Genomic DNA, 20,469 nt, shown 5'->3' with positions numbered 1-20,469 from the left:
GTTTTATTATTTCTTGGTGTCTTATGACGTCATTAGCTTCCCCTCGTCCAATTCTAATTTTTAAGGAGTTATTTTCTTCCTTAAGTTTTTCGATCTCCTTTTCCAACTGGATCACTTTCTTTTTATAATTTTCTGGTATTACTGTTTTTTCCCCTAAATTTTTTCCTCAATCTCTCTTATTTGACTTTAAAATTCTTTTTAAGCTTTTCCAAGAACTCTTTTTGGGCTTGTGATCATTTTACTTTTTTCTTTGAAGTAGCTGTTGTGACTTCACTATCTTCTTCTGAGTTTAAACCCAGAACTTTTTTTTGTTTGTTTTTGCTTTTTGGTGAGAAGATTGGGATTAAGTGACTTACCCAAGGTCACACAGCTAGTAAGGGTTAAGTGTCTAAGGCTGGATTTGAACTCAGGTTCTCCTGACTCCAAGGCCAGAGCTCTATTCACTGCACCACCTAGCTGCCCCCCCCCCTTTTTAATCACCATAGTAGCTATCTATGGTCAAGTTTTTTTTTCTTTTGTTTATTTTTTTCTTTTAAAGTGGATTATTTCTTGGCTGTTAACTGTGTTAAAGTCAGTTCTAGTCTTGAGGTATAGGGGATAATGTGTCAAGATTCAGGGGCTTTTTTGATTTTTTTTCTAAGCTCTATATGGGGTAGTCCGCTCTGCCCCTGAGCCACAAGCTGAGCCCCCAACAACACCGTCACCATAAAGGGGGTCCCTCTGGAGGCTGCAAACTTCAGCTCATCCCTCTCCCCTGGAAACAAAACCAGGGACTTCACTCTTCTGTGAGTGACCATGGCCAGCAGGGCCCTGCCCCTCTACAACCACACTCACAGGGCATGTGCCTGTTCTTCCTCATCCATAGCCTTGGCCTGGGACCACATCTGGTCAGGATACTTGTGCCCTACATGTAGTGCCATAGAAGGGAGCTGAAATCTTCCTCATCAGCTGCCAGACCCACCCATTGTCCATAGGGCAAAAGTTCCTGAAGCTGAGGCTGCTGCCTACACAGTTGGTCCCAGGACTTGTTTGTTGATTGAGATGTTACCTTTCAATTGGGCCAGACCACAATCCTGGCAAATCAGGTCCTTCCTAACATCTTCCCATGTTGTCTTAGGCTGGACAATTGCTTTACCTTGCCTTTTAATTATTTCTGAAGTTCAAAGTTCACTTGAGTTATTTTAAATTATTTGTGGGGGAATTTAGGAGAGCCAGGTAATTTCCTGCCTTATTCGGCCATCTTCCAATAAAACAGCTTTTAACATACACAGAAGAAAACAAAAAGGCCAGAAGCAGATACAAATAGGACAATTACTAGCTTGCTAACTTATATATATGTCATTGAATCAACAAGCAGCTACCATGTGCCAGGCACATATGCTGTGTTTGCATATCACATGAATCTGTGTTCTTATGAATTTAGAAGAGCCCACCAACAATGCAGATTTCAACCCATAAATGCCTGTTCATCCTGTGTGGTTCATTTTTTAGGGCCTCCTCTAAGTTTGGTAAAGAAGATCCACCCAATATTTATTTTCTTTAAAAAAAAAACCACTTAAGAGAAGTTCACAGTTTTTTATATGATTCTCTTTCTGGTTCTCTTTCATTCCTATATTGGAATGTTTGTGTTTGTTGAGGACTAAGTTCACAATTAAAAAAAAAGCCAAAAGACAAATTCTACCTCCTTCATTTGACAGATGAGAATACTAAGTCCTAAAAATGTTAAGTGACTGGCCCAAAGCCATATATCGAGTTAATGGTTCAAGATCAGATCTAAAGTTTTCCTGACTCACATATTAGTGATATTTCTACCTTATCACAAATGTTATTGAAGGTAGAACGTGAAAATATGAAAATTAAAATGCCCCCCCCACCTTAAATTGAACAAAAATCCCCTTGCCTGACATGTTACAGTAGAAAATAACAATTTAAATCAAACTTCCTTTTCTTTCCCTCTAACTACACCAGACATCTGATTTAATCTTAAAAGAATGAACCTCATTCTTCAGGAATAATAGTCACCTAGTGTTTCTTTAATATCTAATAATTCTATAGATATAGCATGTAGCATGATGTTTACAGAGCATAGTTACTACCCTCTATTATAAGTATCATGGCTAAAGGAAATTTTTGAAGATGACCTGTGACATTAACTTTTTGTTATATATATTATATCAATCAACAAGAGTTAAACGTCTAACATTAGGCACTGTTCTAGGTGTTGGCACTGAGGTTACAAATACAATGAATTAACAAAAAACAAACAACTTCTCAACCTTAAATACTGGCATTCCTCTGTGCTCTTTTCTCATTCACTGTACTTCTATTTTCTACACGTTTTCCTTTGGTGACCTCATCTTTTCTTAGCTCCGTAGCTGATGGATATGTAATTTCTTTCTTTCTTTCTTTTTTTTTTTTTTTAGGCAATTGGGGTTAAGTGACTTGCCCAGGGTCACACAGCTAGTGTCAAGTGTTTGGTCTGAGGCTGGATTTGAACTCAGGTCCTCCTGACTCTAGGGCTGGTGCTCTATCCACTGTACCACCTAGCTGCCCCTTGATTTGTAATTTCATCAGTGTGTATACTTCTTCCACAGGTACAATTCAATTCGACAAAGACTTGGCAAGCAATTATTACGTCAAAGGTACTGTCAGGTGCTGGGGATAAAAAGCCAAATATAAGGTAGTTCTGCCCTATGATAGGTTATATTTTACTGGGGTATATAGATAAAATAACCCCAAGGAAGAACACTAACAACGATGGTGGATAGGAGAAAATAATGAAAGGCTTTCTAGGGGGAGGGGAACCTGAAGTGAGTGGATGAAAGGAAGAGAGGATAGGTGAAAATCTAGAAATGTTCTGAGTTGTGGAATAAGATGAAGGGATTCATAGTGAATGGTCTCAAACTTCTCAGCAAATTAGGAAGTAAGGTAATCCAGGAGGAAACATAAGGAGTGGTATTCAGAGCCTGAAGAGACATGAAAGTTTTGGAATTCTTTCAAGAAGCATTATAGAATTAATCAGGGAAAAATCATTATATAAAGTGAATTTGTAGTGAACCCATTTAACATAGTTAAGTATCTCTCTGTCCGTCCCCCCCCTCCCCATTTCGGTTCAGTAGCACAGGAACAGCAATGTGGAAGGCATAGATGGCGGATAAACCCAAGGTTCAGAATTAATAGGGTATAAACTGTAATAGGAAAAAAGGACAAAAATTCAAGATTGAGAACAGTTCAAGGTTAAACTAGTTAACTATAGACTCAAGACAACAAAGGTAATAAAGGAAGGACAGAATAGGTATCATAGAGCTGGAGAACTGGAGGTTTTGAGAACAAAGATTAAGTATGGGAACAAAAATATTTCCGGCAGCACATTTTGCGGTAGCAAGAACTGGAAATACACTGGGTGCCCAGTGATTGCTAAAATCTGAATACAGATAATAAATATGAAGAATTCTGGGAAATTTAGGATGATTTATACAAACTAATACACAAATAAGTAAGGAAAACCAGGAAAAGAATTTATACAACTTCAAAAACGAAAAGGAAAATAAAATTGAAATATTTCAGAACTCTGATCAATATAGTGATCAACTATGATTCAAAAAACTTAAATAAAGCATTTCTACATTCTTCTAGGCACAGGGCAGACACAGCCCATGTATTCTTTTGTTTTGATTAACTGTACTTCATTACAGTCGAGAATGGGTAGGTTGAGAGCAACTGCAAAGTGCCTTTTTAAAAGCATATCAACAAAATTTCTTTTAAAAAAAAGAATAAGTTTAGGAAGAGTAAAGGAAGGGGAAAGATGAGAATTATTGTGATCAGATTATGAACAGAGAGGGAACTTCAGAGTTAAAGATCATGAAAGTTCAAGATGTCCACTATTTTGAGTGAATGAAGATGAAGATCATGATGAAGAACCTGATGAACTAGAAGCTATAGGTGTTCAAAGTATATACCTATGTGTCCAAATATAAGGATAGGGGTGTAGGGTAAAGAGAAAAATTAAGAATAGGTACTAGACACTGAGAAGAAATGGAGGCTAATAGATTACAGCAACAAGTACCTACACTGAGTATTATAAACAGAGTGATCCTTAAAGGAGAATGGGTTGTAGAAAGAAAGTGGTAGAGAAGGAATTCTAGAAGAGGCAGTGAGAAGAGCCTAGAACTAGGCTCATCACACTACCCTCTTGCAAAACCCCTTGAGATTGAGTTTTATTATTCACCCATAACTAACCATATGGTTTCTGCTGATTATTTCCCTCTCCATGTATTGTTAATAAATTTCCAGCCATACAGGAGAAAACTATCCTCAATCCCTATTTCCCATCCTCTAATCCCAGTCCTCCTGAGCCCTACTCCATTCCATGTCCCATTGCAATTACGCCCACCCCTTCCACTCTGCCCTCTGGAATTTCCCTTCCATAACAAACGGATTTCTTTTTATACTAAACTTCTTTCTCTCATCTCCTTTTATCTACTTAGATTAGGCTCCCTCACCTTCCCCTGTAACACTCTCTGGATATCCTCTCTGGTTCTGTCTGTCCTTTTCTCACACTGCCCCACAAACTGGTCCTGATGGGGGAGTCAGAATATTCTTTGCTTTCCACTGCTACTTGCAGACTCTCCCTTCACATTCATCTCTTTCTTTATTTAAAGGCCACTCAAAATCTTCCACTCAATCCAAATCATAGTGGCTGTTGTATATTTCCCCCCCCCCATTCAACAAGTTCAGTGAATTCAGTATCTTTTCCCTCAAACTCTACCCTCTTCCAAACTTCCTATTTATGTCAAAGGCACCACTAGTCTTTCAAACTACCAATTTTGTAACCCTAGTAAGATACTTTACTTTTCACTCTTTTTTCACCCCACAAATGCAATAAACTGTCAAATTTTGCTCTTTCTCCTCCCACAACATCTCTCATATCTGAACCTTTCTCTCTACTTACACAGCTAACACCTGAGTTCAGGCCCCTTATCAGCTCTTGCCTGGATTATTCCAAAAGCCTCCTACTAGTCTCTTTACCTCAAGTCTCTCACCACTGTAGTCCATCCTACACATTCCAGCCAAAGTGATTTTCTTTATTTTTGGCTAGGCAATGGGGTTAAGTGACTTGCCCAGGGTCACATGGCTCGTAAGTGTTATGTGTCTGAGGCCACATTTGAACTCAGGTCATCCTGACTCCAGAGCCGGTGTTCTATTTACTGCACCACCTACCTGTCCCCGAGAGTGGTTTTCTTTAAACACAAATCTGACTATGTTACTCCCTTGATCAGTCAACACCTGTGGCTTTCTTTTGCCTCTAGGATAAAATATAAACTCTTCTGCTTAGTTCTTAAAGTCCCTCACAATTTAGCCTGAACCTATCTTTCCAGCTTTATTGAACATTATTCTCCCTCATTTTCTAAATCCAGTCAAACTGGCTCCTCACAATCAAAATTTCACTTACATCTCTGTGACATTGCATTAGCTATTCATCACACTTGGAGTACACTCCTCTACTTCAACTTCATAGAATCCTTCTCTTTCTGCAAGATGCAGCACAAGTACCATCTTCTACACGAAGCCTTTCCTGCTTCCCCAACTGCTGGTGCCTTCTTTCTCAAACTGCCTCTAAAATATTCTGCATTTATTCCATGTGTATACTTGTCTTCTTCATTAAAATATGAACACCTTGCAAGCAGGGATTGTTTCAATTTTACTTGTATGCCCAGGACCAGAACAGTGCCTGTCACTGCAGTAGGAGCTTAAGAAGTACTTACTGATTGATGGATTGACTGGGGTATGAGCTGGCTGCTCTTGGACAGATGTGTTGGGAGACAAGAGAAATCTCTTATAGAAGAAAGAAGGGACATTAATGAGATACTTTCCAGAGAAAAAGGGAGGTATAGGAAAGGGGTTTTGTACATTAAAACTCATTCATATCTTCTTATCCCATGCAATTCCTGCATTTTTTTTGGGGGGGGTGGTATAAATTGTCCTTAGAGGATCTGTCCCATGTACCTGAGGCTTTCCTTTGCTTCTTTAAATATTTTATGAATATCAATGCAACACTCAGGATGTCAACTGTTCATTTTTTCTTATAGCTGGTCTGTGTATGTATGTAGATATATGTACGTATGCATGTATGTATATATGCACACATGTATGTATGCACATGTATACACACACATATATTTGATGATGTTTTATGTTATCTGGCTAGTGCAAATCATCATTGGTAATATTCTACAACCTACTTACAAACACCTATGTATTATCACTGAATTTTGTTTTATCTACAATTTTTGTCATTTGGAGGTCATGATATTCTTGATTTATATCCACACACATCATTTAGACACTAATGGTGTTAAAAGGATGTTTTTGTGGGAGCAAGTAGCTCAAGATCTTTGAAAAAGTGTTGTACAACTTCTGAAATCCAGCCTAATTACTTCCTCTTATTCAATTCTGGCACTAAAGAAAACCAATTTGCAAAGAATATATGAACTAAATCAAGGATACACAAGGTCTGACACAATTTTAAGAGTACTGATAGCTGAAAGAATGGAAGGTACCAAACTACTGGGGCAAAAATTCAGATGTTTTTACTCTCAAAAAGGCAACCAAGAAAATATCAATAACCACTGACATAGGGATTTACACAAATTTTTTTATCAGAAAGTATGAGAAAACAGGCATGCATTTGATATAGCATATTACATCTTTATTCACATAACTGAATAAAAGGTATAGGGATAAGACTATGTTGTGTATTAAAGAACATTTATTATTAAATCATACAAGATAACTTGAAGTATGTAATAACAGTAGTAACCTTGTTCAGCAACCCTCTGATTGTTAACATATAGGGAAGAGTATAAAATAGGGAGGCATGCTTTGTTTTTTGAGACATGCTTTTTAAAAGTCTTTGCCACTATTATGAAGGACATCCCACAAAGTCCAAATGGAAGAGGGATTCTACGTAGACGGTGAAATATTCTAGATGTTCCTGTTTGTGAAGAACATTGTAGTGACTGGTGGGAACTTAGTATCTGACATTATAGATTTCACTCAGGAGATCTATAATCACTCAGGAGTTTGGTTTAACTATTCACATAGGAAAAACTAAGTGTATGAAAAATGCTTATTATTCAGACTACAATATCAAGTTAGACGGATTATTAGTACATATATTTTGGACAAAAGATGCAAAAGGACAATTGGGTCCAGAACTGAACTGGAGGTGCTGGCTGGACTGCCTTTGAAGAACTGAATGGTACTTTTAACATTTCAAAGAATATCCTTGAAACAAAGGCCCATTTTTTAAATATCACTATTTTCAGGTGATGCTGTACAGGACTGCTGAGTCCCGGGAGACTAAAGTCTCTGAAGAATTAAAATTTTGGGTTACCCAAAGGAAATGCATGGGCACAAGGGGAGTATGTGTAAATTGCAAGATGTTGCCAGTGAAGGACTATTCTTAAGAAATGCATAAAGGAGATCATCGGAAAGGTGTCTAACTGGAAAAAGAAGTGGGTCCATATAATGAGTGAGGGATATTAACTGGCCAGCTCAGACGCTGCACTGGTATTCATAAGTATCAAGAGAAAGTGAGGAAAGCCCCCAGGATGCTTGGTTCTTTTCTACGGATAATTTATGGAGAGTAGCATAGGCTGAGAAGTTATAGATGGACTGCAATTTGTACTGAGACAGAATACCTATGTCAATGAGATCATAGATCCAACAGAGTTATCAAAGCACTAATAAACTTTTTCAATCTCTTAGAAGCATCTAACATTGATGTAGTTCAGAACTTCTGATTTTAATTCTTAAATTATTTCTTCATACGGTAAGCTAATTCTCTTGTTTGGGTTGCAAAAATGAGTTATAAGAATGACAAAATATTTATAAAGGAATGAAAAACTTTTGTTAGGCAAAAGTGGTCAAATAAATATTTTTATAATTTATGAAAGCTGAAAATAATTCACACGCTCATACTCTGACTTGCTTGTATTTAAATTATTTCTTTCCCAAGAAAACTTTTTTCTTTGGATAAAATTGTTCAAGGAACAGATGGAGACTAGTAACATCTTTGAAATCCATATGTACAGTTCAAAAGGGGAAAGAAGGTGTTTGTTATCATACAATTATTCAATTACAGATTCACTACCAAACTGGTAATTCAGCTAACATTTATATAAACAGTAGTAGGTGCTATTATTACACCAATTTTATAGATGGGAAAACTGGGGTTCAGGGAAGTTAAGTTACTTGTCTAAGGTAATACAGTGATTAAGTCAGGCAGAATTTGCACTCTGAGCTTTGCAGCCAAATATTAGTTAAAGAATTTTTATATACTTTCGTCACTATTCAAGGCAATAAACACCTAGTAAAAATAAAATAAATCCAGTTTATTTCTGATTATGAGTGGAACAGTTTCTATCTTAGTTTCTCAAGTATATTTTCCTACACGGTATTTGAACTCCAAAAGAAAACTGGCAAAATTGTATAAAGCATTTTACTTTAGACTAGAGGCAACCTGGTCTTACACAGAACACTGCTGAGCAGGTTTTGAACAAAGCTACATTCTACTACTACAAGCTAGGCCGAAGTTTCCATTTTTAGCACCATACTTTGTCCTTACTTCTAGCTCTCACTTCATAAACTAAAAATTAGAAATACTTATAGCAGAAAGTGGGTAATGAACACATATATGTAAGGAGAAATTAAGCATAACTGTAAATTTGTTCAATGATGAATGCTCTTGATGAAATCCTTGTGTGCCAGATTGTTTATGCTTATATAGAGAGTAGTCTTTATTGCATGACACATGGCTCTTCAAGAACTCTGATTTCTGAGCTGGTAAAAGATGGGAAAATATATTATTGACGGAGTTGTAGGAAAACGGTATGCTAACTTCACTCTTGGTAAAGTTATGAAGATGTCCAACTATTCTGGAAAATAATTTGGAATTACGTTAGAAAATTTATTGAATTGTGAATATCCTTGACTGAGACATCTGATGATTACTGAGACTATACTCCAGGGTTAACGATGGAAATAAAAGGCCCTTATGTGTAACAACTTTTCTCAAAGTGTTAGTTTTCTAATAAAATACTGGAAACAATGTACATGCTACACAGTTAGGTATAACCTAACAAATATGGCATGATGATAAGGAATACTACTAAGTAGTAAGGGAAGAAAAATACAAAAACAATCCAGAGAAACATTGGTAAGAAGTGGTGTAAAGCAGGGAACCAATACAGACAAAAGAACCACATACCCAATAATGTCAATATTGAGAACAAACCTCTGGTCAAACAAAATTCTAAAGTCAATGGTTAGTACCATAAAGTGAAGACTAAAGGATAGATCCTCTGTTTCTGAGAACTAGTAAGCAACTTTTTTCAGTGTAGGGAAGAAGGAGGAAGAGTGCCATCTTATAGCTGATATGACCTGAGTTTAAGACCTGCCTCTTGACACACATTAACTATGATGATTTAGACATAAAGGGTGATACCATAAGCAAATTGGGAGAGCAAGGAATGGTTTACCTCTCTGATCTATGGAGAAGGGAAGAATTTATGACCAAACAAGAGATAGAGAACATTATGAAATGCAAAACGGATAATTTTGATTACATTAAATTAAAAAGTTTTTGCACAAAGCCAATGCAACCAATATTAGAAGGAAAGTAGAAAGCTGGGAAACAATTTTCACAGCCAGTGTTTCTGATAAAGGCCTCATTTCTAGAGAATTGACACATAATGACTATGATTATATGGGAATTGTCATTTAAAGTCTTAATGCTCCAAGCAGTAAGGCAAGCAGGTGATGTAGTGGATAAGGGTGCTAGGCTTAGAGTGAGAAAGATCTGAGTTCAAATCCACCCTTCAAATTCGATGATAATATTTATATAACAGCACAGTGCCTGGCATATAGTATTCACTTAATATAAATACTTGTTCTCTGCCTCCCCCAACCAACTCTCAAGACTGAGGGAAAGTTCAGTCTCTTCATCAGTAGGGAAAGTTTTCACAACAGGAGTTTTGCACATAAAATTCACAAGTCAGGACCAAAAAAAATTCCCCCCCCCCACCCAGTATCAGACCGTTATAAAAAATACTCTCTACAACATGGCATATAGGAGTCCTCTGACTTTTGGTTAATGGTGACTGCCAAAAAGCTCTCAAGAGTCATGAAACCATGAGCGCCAATGGGAGGGAAACCTAAGTCAAGGAGGCAATAAAAAAAGATAATCACACATTTCGAGATGGGAAGGGAGCTTGGGTATCATCTATACTTCGACTCCTTTGTCTAAGAAATTGAGGCCCAAAGAGATTAGGGGGCTTATGTAGGATCCCATACTAATAACATACTTAGGGGGCTTATGTAGGATCCCATACTAATAACACACTTACCGCCAGCTGACCAGAAAGGAAAAAAAAAGAAAAAATCAATTCAATTTTATTCGAATCACAAGCAAATATTGAAGTAAGGGGAAAAAAGCATTTAAGTACTTACTACATGCCAGGCACTGTGCCAAGTGCTTTACAAAATATCTGACTGATTCGCTTCACACAACAACCCTGGGAGGAAGGTGCTATGGTTATCTCCATTTTACAGATGAGAAAACCGAGGCAAAGATCAACAGTGGTGAAGGAATTTGCACTGGGTCTTCCCAAGGCCAGAAAACGTCAGAGGCAGGATTTGAATTCGGGTCTTCCCGACCCCAGGGACACCACTATCCACTGCGCCACCTAGCGGAGAAAGTCGGAACCGAAAATACCCCGGCTTTCTTCCGTAGAAAAGGGGGAACCAAACAAGATAAGGCCTCGTAATTTCCCGGGGTCTGTTTCTCCATCCGTAAGGGGTGTGTCCATGCGTGGACTAAACGCTCTCTAAGGTCCTTTCCTACTCGAAATCGGGGAAAACCGGACAGTCGGAGGAGCGCCGCCAACGCACATTCGTGACTCGCGTCCGCTCCGTCGGGGCCCAAGCACCGGAGTGGGGCCGTGGCGGTCAACGGCGTCACCACTGTCCTCCCTCCCCAAAACTCTCCCGCCGCCTCACGAGCCCCATAAGCCACTTCCTCCTCACACTAGAAAGCAGAATTGTACCGTTCCTCAAGACACATACCTGGGTAGAGTCGGGGACCCACACTCCCCGCGTCCTCCTCAGTCCCGAGTCGTTCAGTTTAAAGCCCGCCCTTTCTATTCAATGCTTCGCTCCCATTGGCCCTATACCCTCTGTCTATCAGCTACAGCTGGTAGCGTGGGAAAGAAAGTGCCCTAGTAACTAAAAAGAGACTACGTCTCCCAGAATGCTTCACCAGGAGCCCCCGCAAGGGAGTGATGGACTTTGCTCACGAAAGCATTTTGGGCATTGTGGTCTCATGGTTCAGGCGACCATTTCATGCAAATTGAGTAAGTCGTCTAGGAGACGCCCTTCTTATTACCCCGCCCCTCCCTTGAGCCCCAGGCCCCTTTTTGCCTTTGGGCGATGGCGGTTTTTCTGTCCCCTCCAGCTAACTATGTTTAATAGCTACCGTGACGGAGCATAGAGAGAGCCTCAATCTGGCACCACGTAGCATGTGACAGCATCGCATAAGGTGAAAAAGCCGAGATTGTGCAACGATTACACCGAGAGGCCCAACCAATGTCAGATCGCCTAGTTCCTAACATCACCCTTCTCTCCCATCTTGCGGAGGACCCCCCCAACTCCTAAATCCAAGCTCCTATTGGTCCATTTGGATGTCATTATTTCCCTCCTCCTTTCCCAGGGTAGGCGGGGCCTGCAAAAGTCGTCCGTCCCTCTCACTCCCCACCTCTCCCCGCCTTCCCCACCATCCAGGTTCTCCTTCCCGGGAGGTAGGAGGGGCCACAGTCTCGGGATTGAGAGGTTGCTTCCCTTCCCCCCACTTCTGTGGGCGGGGAGCAGCAAGGTAGAGAGAGTGCAAGCGGGACTGGGGGGGTAGAGTGGGGGGTCAGAGAAAGAGACCGAGGCGGAGGAGTAGAGCCCGCGAGACTGAAGGGAAGGGTGGAAGATAGGTGATGATAGATAGAGTGATAGAGTGATAGATAGAGAGATAGAGTTGGTTGCTCCATAGTACGGCGGCTCGCAAGGGAGAATCCCGAGAGAGCTCCGGGACTGGCGGGGATGGTGTGCGGTGCGGCGGCGGCGGCGGCGTCTTCTTCTTCTTTTTCATCTCTCCGCGGGGCGTGTGCCCGGCACTGATTTCTCCCTGGGACCGCGCAGATCCCGCCCGGAGATGAGGTGGGGGAAAGGGGAGAGGCGGTGGGTTGAGGCCGTGGGGGAGGGGACAGGAGCAGAGAAAGGACTGGATCGCGGAGCTGTGGAGGCGGCGGGTGTCTGTGTGTGTGTATGTGTGTGTGCGTGTGCGTGTGCGTGTGTGTGTGTGTGTGCGTGTGTGTGTCTGGGGCCAGTGTACACGCATGTGGGGAGGGCATCTCCCTGGGAGGTGACGGGGCTGTGTCGGGGGTCGGGGAGCCATGGCCGCCCGGGTGTAGGCTTGGGCAGCCTCCCCCGCGGGGCTCGCTCCCCGCGACCCCTCCGGCCGCCCGGGCTCCCCCGCGCTCTGCCCTTCCCTCTGGTCCTCCTCCTCCTCCGCCGCCGAGGCGGGCAGGGCCGGGGTGAGGGGTGGGCTCCGGGCGTTCGGGGCCCCAGGGGGGACGGAGGACTGCGAGGAGGAGACCTGGGCGGTGATTTGGAGTTGGGAGTCCCGGGCGAGGGGGATTGGTCTGGTGATTTTGGTGATTAAGCGTTGGGCTTCAGGTTGCTCGGGCCTCCACACCTGGCTGGGAAAAGAGCAGCCTTCTTGCCTTATTTTCCCTCTTCTCCACCCCTCCTCCAGCGAGTTGGGGAGTGGGGGTGGGCTGGATCCTTCCCGGACAAGCCTTCCCCTTCCCCCCACCCCCCACCCAACCACTAGTCGTGGTCGGGTTTGATAATCCAAGCCGTAACCTTCCCAGTTTTCTTGGCAAAGCTACTGCTCACTGACATAGGTTTTTAGTCTTTTCTCCCTGGCTCATCCTTATCTAGGTTTCGCAAAAACCAGTGTCACTGAAGGACACCCATCCTGTTTTAATATACATCCTCTTACTGTGATCTCCCTCTCTGGTGGTAACCACCAGAGGCATGTATGTGTTTAGTTCCTCATCTCTGTTGCTTTTCCTTTCCTACTTTCCCTCCTTTTCCCCTTGCACACAGTTTTATGTTGTGAACTGAAAGAAAAATTTCTGTGTCTCCTGGCTGGATAAGGTCATCACCAATTGTGCATGTTTGTGTGTGTGTTCTCTCGGTTTCCCCGTCAGTACCTCCTTTTTTCCTTTTCCACATGCATGGTTTTATGATTCGAACTGAAGGAACAATTGCTGTGTCCCCTACCTAGAGAAGGACATGACCAATTAAACAAGAAAATGTAGTTGGAACCCTCAGGAAAAGGAAACCAATGTGGGATCATCTTCCTGTTCCTTTAGTTTTGTTTGCCTTTGAATTAGGAGACAACTTTATAGATTACATTTCATGTGGGTATCTTTTCTCCTGGTTCAACTGTTTATTTTTTTTAAATGAAAACAAATTTTTGCTTTTTAGGAAACAGATTAGTTGTGATAGCTTTTGTATTCAGTCTGTTGGGGCTGTGGCAGATTTTTTTCCCAAGGACATTTTGGTATATTGTTAAAATAGGAAAATTTCATTTGGTATCTGCTACTAAAACAGTGGCATCAATCAGTTCCTTTTTGCCAAAGAAAAGAAGTTGGAATATGACATATGCAGAATTTCTAAACTTGTGGTTTTGTCTGATTGTCCTTCCACCTTTTTTAAGTAGAATGTTTAAGGATGCTATCCCTCTTGCCTTCATACATTTCATTGTTGGAAATAGGCTGCTTGTGTCCATCCTGCAGTTCTCCATTGCCCTTTCACAGCTTTACTTTTTAGATGTGGTATTTTGAGATTTGAAACCATATAGCATCAATGAGAAAGTGTGTTAAAGATGATGAATTTTTGTGTTGGGGAGTATTTTGGGTTTGTTGTAAAGACTATACAGTTATTCAAATGCAATCTATTCATTTCTGGTCTCAACTCATTCATTGTCTTATCAATTGTTCCTATTCCAGTTGTACATTATGATGAATGAATCCCACTGTACTCTGTTCTTGTCAGACTTTGTCTGGAATATTGTGTTCAGTTCTGGGGACCATGGGTTAAGAAGGGCATTATAAGCTGGGGAATGAGCAAAAGAGGGCAGTCAGGATGGTGAAGAACTTTTCAGTTCATGACATATGAGGATTAGTTGAAATAACTGGGCATATTTTGCCTGGAGAAAAGAAGACTCAGGAAGACATGTGTTCAAGTATTTGATGGGCAGTCATGTGTTCTATTTGGCCCCAGAGGAAAGAACTGGGAGCTGTGTGGGTAAAGGTTGGAAAGAGGCAGATTTCAGCTTGAGATTGTGAAAAATCTTCAACAATCAGAGCTGTCCAGAAATGGAATGAGCTGCCTTGAGAGGTAGTAATTTCCCCCTCCTTGAAGGTCTTTAATCAAAGACTTAAAAGCTGACCACTTGTTGAGTACGTTGTAGTGGGGATTCTTTTAGACCAGATGGCCATTGAGGGTTCTTCAACTCTCAGATTCTTTTATTCTGAACTTATTCTCTTCTCGATCTTATTAGCTCACATGACTTAGCAATCCTTTCTTTGATGCTCAGATATATGTTATCTCCTCACTCTCCTCAGTTCCAGGCACACATCATGAAATGATTTTTGAATATTTTGAAGTGGGTGTCACATAGGTAGCTCAAAATCAACACGTCCAAAACAAACTCCTTAATTTTCTACTTATAAACCCTCTAAACTTCTTTATCTCTTCAGGGTACTGCTGTCAGGGTTAAGTGACTTGTTCAGGGTCACACAACTAGTGAGTATCATGTGTCTGAGGCCAGATTTAAATTCAAGTTCTCCTGACTCCAGGCCTAGTGCTCTATCCACTGCGCTACCTAGCTGTGCCCCCTCCTTCTATTTTCTATCTAGCTTTGTGATTGCAACTCTTCACTTTACATATCTTACCAAATCTTGTCCATTCCCTCTCCACAACTCTTACATCTGTTATCTTTTCTCCGCTCACACAGCTGTCACCCTAGTTCAGGTCCTTATTACCTGTCATGTGGATTATTGCAATAGTCTCCTCTAATTTCTTTTAATCCATCCTCCACACAGGTGTGAAATTGATTTTCTTTAAAGCACACATCTGATCATGTCACTTCCATACTCAATAAGTAAACTTCACTAGCTCCCTGTGGGGCTGCTAGGTGGAGCTGTGGATAGAGTGCCAGGCCTGGAAGTAGAAAGACTTTGAATTCAAATTTGACCTCAGACACTTACTAGCTGTGTGATCCTGAGCAAGTCATGTAACTCTGCCTCAATTTTCTCATCTGTAAGCTGGGCTGAAGAATGAAATGCCAAACCACTTCAGTATCTTTGCCAAGAAAACCCTAAATGGGGTCATGGAGAGTCAGACACGACCTAACAACAAACAACATTAACAATAAGCTCTCTGTTACATCTTGGGTCAACTATAAACGCCTCTCTTTGGTATTTAAAACCTTTTATAACATGGCCCCATCCTACCTTTGCAGCCTTCTTATACTTTACACCCCACCATCTGTGCCTTTGCATTGGCTCTCTCTCACCTCTTAGAATCCCTCACTTCCTTCAAAGGGCAGCTAAGGTGCCACTTTTTACATGAAGACTTTCCTCTCCCTTTTTCTCCCTTCTCCTCCAAATTATTTTGTATAGACCTATATAGGTATGTGATATCTCCCCTTGCTAGATTGTAAGCTGCTGGAAGGCAGGGATTGTTTTACTCTTGGCCTTTGCATCCTTGTTTCCTGGCATAGTGTCTGGCACATAGTAGGCACTACGATTGATGGGGGCTATGTATATCACACTCTATTAAACCTCTGTTGACCTCAGTGAGAAGGCTATTGAACAGTAATCTCTATAGTTATATTGTAAAGAAATCTTATATTATCTTAATATATGCACAAGATTCCTTGTTGGAAGAGAGCCTGTCAGGCTTCATTTTGCTGTACCAAATTAAATGCTTTTTTGTTTCTATCTAATAGTAAACACAGTAGGATCTTATATTCTGAGGGACTTGTATGGAGAGAATTGAATGATTGTAAAGATATGTTCTACTGTAGAAACTTTGTGAAAGTCTGTTTCCCCCCATTTTCATCAAGGCTAATAGATACATGTATAAGTTTCATTGTTATAAAGATTTTATAAAGACAAGGAAATAGGCATAGAGGTTGATAGGTACAGATGTTCTCTTGAGTGCTTTTTTCAGGCAATGTTATTGTGTGTAGTCACCAATTTTCTCCTCATTCTCTTTCTATCTTCTCCTTGATGAAATATCTTATAAAACAGCCCATCAACATAGCAAGAAAATCTCCAGGCCCATTGGGCAGATTCTCTTTGGAGAATCTGTAGAAGAACATAGAAAAAAAAATCTTGGAATCAAGTGGTTTGAATGGGTTGTGATCTGTGTACTAATTAGAGACTAACCAGATTGGTTAATGGTCACTGATCCTTTGAAGTTAATAGTAGATGATGTTGAGGGTGATGATAATGATAGTACAAAAATCTAAGATTTATAATAAGGCCTCTTGTTTCTTATTCCTAGATAATTTTTATTTCATATCACATCATTTCTGATTACTTTCTTCCTCATTTGCTACCCATCAAACTTACTTTTGTAGCAAACTAAAAAAAAGAAAAAAAAATAAGCTCTGCAAAACCAACCAATATGTCAACCATGTCTGACAGTGTATATAATATTCTATACTAAGAGTTGCCAGCCTCAGCAAAAAAGGTTGGGAGGTAAATTTTCTTTTTAAAATTTCTTTTTATTTTGAACTTTTAACACAAACATTTCAATATACAAATAACAGAAAAAAAGTGGATTGCATATGAAGCTGTCACCTTTCATTACATTTGAAGGTGTTTGTTCAGTTGAACACAATAGTAACAAAACTGTCCTGTCCATTTGTCACCATTTCTGAACTTCCTTTTGCTCTTTTCATTTTTAAATGTTTAACTGATATTCTTTTCTTTTTTTCTTTATCACCGTCACTATCCAACTACTTTCCCCAATAATTCCTCCCACCCCTAAATAGTTCTTTCTTGTCACAAATTAGAACAAGTAGAACAAATTGACACAGTAATCATGTCTGAATATGTATATCTCATTCAGGACCTTATTCATCATTTCTTTGTCAAAATGTGGGAAATAAGTTTTATCGTAAATATTTTGAAGACATAATTGGTCATTGTCCAAATGATGGACATTGGTTGGTTTCCACTTCTTTGCTATAACAACAAAGACTGCTACCATAAATATTTTTGTTTATATGAGTCCTTTCCCTCTGTCTTTGAACTCTTTGGGGTGTGTACCTAATAGTGATATTGCTAGTTGAAAGGATGTGCATAGTTTAGTGACTTTTGGGGTTTAATTCCAAACTACTTTCCAAAATGTTTAGCTCAGTTTATAGATCTATTATTAGTCCTTTAGAATGCCCATCTTCCCATAATCCCTCCAAAATTTTCCCTTTTTATCGTCTTTGCCAATTTGAAGGGTACAAGTTGGAACCTCAGAACTGTTTTTATTTGGTAGGTAATTTTTCTCAATTCATATCCATGATTGCTTGTTTATCATAATTATATGATCTTCAGTTTTGTTTTATTTATGTCCTTTCTGTTTACATTTCATATGTCATTTTCCTGGTTCTATTTACTTCGCTCTGTATCACTTTTATATTGTCTGTCCATGCTTTTCTGAATTCTTTATGTTTGTGTTTTCTTACCATAGCCATTACATTCATGCATCCGCAGTTTGTTTGGCCATTGCCCAATTAGGGAGCAACTACTTAGTTTCTCATTTTTTGTTAACATTAAAAAGTACTTCAGTGAATATTTTGGCATACATGATACATTTCTATTCTTTTTGCATAATTACAAATTGCATTTGTAATTACTTGTAGCATAATTACAAATTTTTTCGCAATTACAAATTGTTTTCAAGAATAGTTGAACAAGGTCATAGCTCCACTAACAAATTAGTATGCTTGTCTTTCACAGCCCTTCTGCCATTGACTATTTCCATCTATGCCAGTTTTTTGGGTGTGAAGTTAAAACCTCAGTTATTTTGATTTGCATTTGTATTGTTAGTGATTTGGATCTATACAGTTGTTAATAGCTTGCTGTTCTTTTGAGAACTGTTTGTTCATGTCCTGTGCTTATCCATTGGAGACTGGCTCTTGGTCTTATATATTTGTGTTATTTCTCTCTACCTTGAATGTGACATGCTTATCATAGTTATATAGTACAAAGATTGGTTTCCCAGTTGATAGATTCTCTTCTTATACTGGCTGCATTGATTTTGCCTTTTTTAATTTTATGTAATTAAAATAATCTTTTATCTTTTGTGATCATTTTTCTTCTTTACAAAATATATCTGGGGGGGTGGGAATTATGTATTCTTATCTCTGAGAAGGTGAATTTCTTAATATCATTGAGAATAGGAGGAAACTAAGGCACAAAGATTTTTATTTAAATTATTTAAATGATGCTTATTTAAATGATACAACTAGTAATAGGAGAACCTGGAGCTGTGACTGAGGTCTCTTGGACTTGAAAGCTAGTGCTCTTAATCTTGAAGTGTGAAAAAGCTGTTTTGTTAGAATATCTTTGTTTCTAGATCAGTTTGCTACTAAAGCTCAAATTATTTTTCTGACATGCTTATCATTGTGAAAGGAAAATAGTTACAACGGTTCTTTTCCCTCTTCCCCCAATGTTTTCTGCTTCTCTTTATTTTGCTTAAAAGACTTTATGGGGGGGGTGTGTGTGTGTGTGTGTGTGTGTGTGTGTGTGTGTGTGTGTGTGTGTGAGGTTTCTTTATGAATATTAACCTTTTTTGGATTATATTGAGAGGTTATTTTTTCTTTGATGAATGAAAGGAAATAGGAAGTCTGAAGTGAGCAGGCTTTAAGTTATTTGACTAAAATATGAGAGACACTGAATTTTATGAATAGTTTCAATATGTAGCTACCCCAAAGCACCACTTTTTGTGGATGGCTCTAGTAAGAGATGTCTCTAATTTGATAAATACTCATGACAACATGTATTCATTATTTTTTATTTTTTGTGAGGCAATAAGGGTTAAGTGTTAAGCCCAGGGTTACACAGCTGGTAAGTGTCAAGTGTATGAGGCCAGATTTGAACTCAGGTCCTCCTGGCTCCAGGGCTGGTGTTCTATCCACTGTGCCACCCAGCTGCCCCTGTTTTTTATTAATCTTTATGAGAATTGTTGAGATATGTGCTACCTTCAAAAACACTTATTCTGACTAGATGAGAGAGGAAATTAGCAAGTGGTTAGAATATTCAAGGTTTGTGAATTGCATCAATCAGAAAACTTTTATCAAGCATTTAATATGTGTCTGGCACTGTGCTAAGAGCTGGGGATATGAAGAAAAAGTAAAAATAATTTATACCCTTAAGAAGCTTACATTCTTTTTTTTTAAAGCTTTTATTTGGTATTTTACTTTTCCCCAGTTACATGTAAAAACAATTTTTAATATTTGTTTTTAGAACTTTGAGTTCCAAATTCTCTCCCTTCTTCCCTACCTAACCCCCCTCATTGAGAAGGCAAGCAATTCAATATAGATTTTACATGTGTAGCCATGAAGACATATCCCTAATGGTTATGTTGTGAAAGAAAACATAGACAAAAAAAGCTCAAGAAAAATAAAGTAAAAAAAATATGCTTCAATCTATATTCAGGCACCATCAGTTCTTTCTCTGGCGATGGATAGCATTTTTCATCATAAGTCCTTCCAGAGATGTCTTGGATTGTTGTATTATTGAGAATAGTTAAGTCATTGACAGCTGATCATCTTACAGTATTGCTATTACTTTGTACGTAGTACATTTCACTTTGCATCAGGCCATGCAAGTCTTTCCAGGTTTTTCTGAGAACATCCTGAAGGACCTTATGTTCCAATGAGGGAAACAACATTTACATAAATAGGAATACATCAGATACATATAATAACAAATAATTTTTAAGGGAGAGTCCCTCTGAAAGCATTTGATAGAAGATAAAATTTGAACTGAGTCTTGAAGGAAGCCATGAATTTTAAGAGGCTGAAGTCAGAAGAGAGCATTCCTGGCATGGGGGACATCCAAGGCAGAGGCTTGGAGGCAGAGTGTCTTGTCTAAAGGACAGCAAGTAGATCGTGATGACTGTACTGTGGAGGGGAGTTATATGTAAGAGATTGGAGAGATAGGAAGAGGCCAAACAGAATTTATATTTGAGCTTAAAAATGATAGGGAGGCACTGCAGTGTATTGAATTATGAGGATGACCTGGTCAGACATGTGCTTTAGGAAGATCACTGTGGAAG

General features: G+C 39.4%; 2 protein-coding genes across 9 annotated transcripts in view; one reads left to right on the top strand and one right to left on the bottom strand.

The window, feature by feature from the left end:
* The window catches only part of CRYZL1 (crystallin zeta like 1), a 68,073-nt gene extending 56,762 nt beyond the window's left edge, over nt 1-11,311 (bottom strand). For 2 of the 5 annotated variants that reach the window (XM_020995925.2, XM_020995923.2), the window contains exon 1: nt 11,128-11,309. The gene's annotated coding sequence lies outside the window, so the exon portion shown is untranslated. Of the gene's footprint in view, nt 1-11,127 lie in introns of all 5 variants that reach the window. The other 3 variants (XM_020995924.2, XM_020995922.2, XM_020995921.2) reach the window with 3 other exon arrangements.
* Nucleotides 11,312-11,824: 513 nt separating this feature from the next.
* Nucleotides 11,825-20,469, top strand: part of ITSN1 (intersectin 1) — a 279,339-nt gene continuing 270,694 nt past the window's right edge. For 3 of the 4 annotated variants that reach the window (XM_078146543.1, XM_020995907.2, XM_078146542.1), the window contains exon 1: nt 11,834-12,264. The gene's annotated coding sequence lies outside the window, so the exon portion shown is untranslated. Of the gene's footprint in view, nt 12,265-20,469 lie in introns of all 4 variants that reach the window. The other variant, XM_020995909.2, reaches the window with a different exon arrangement.

This window comes from Phascolarctos cinereus, unplaced genomic scaffold (genome assembly GCF_003287225.1).
Source record: "Phascolarctos cinereus isolate Bilbo 61053 unplaced genomic scaffold, phaCin_HiC Scaffold_726;HRSCAF=1367, whole genome shotgun sequence".
Lineage (NCBI taxonomy): Eukaryota > Metazoa > Chordata > Mammalia > Diprotodontia > Phascolarctidae > Phascolarctos > Phascolarctos cinereus.
The sequence above is the reverse complement of the archived record's forward strand: the minus strand, read 5'-3'. Positions and strand labels throughout refer to the sequence as shown.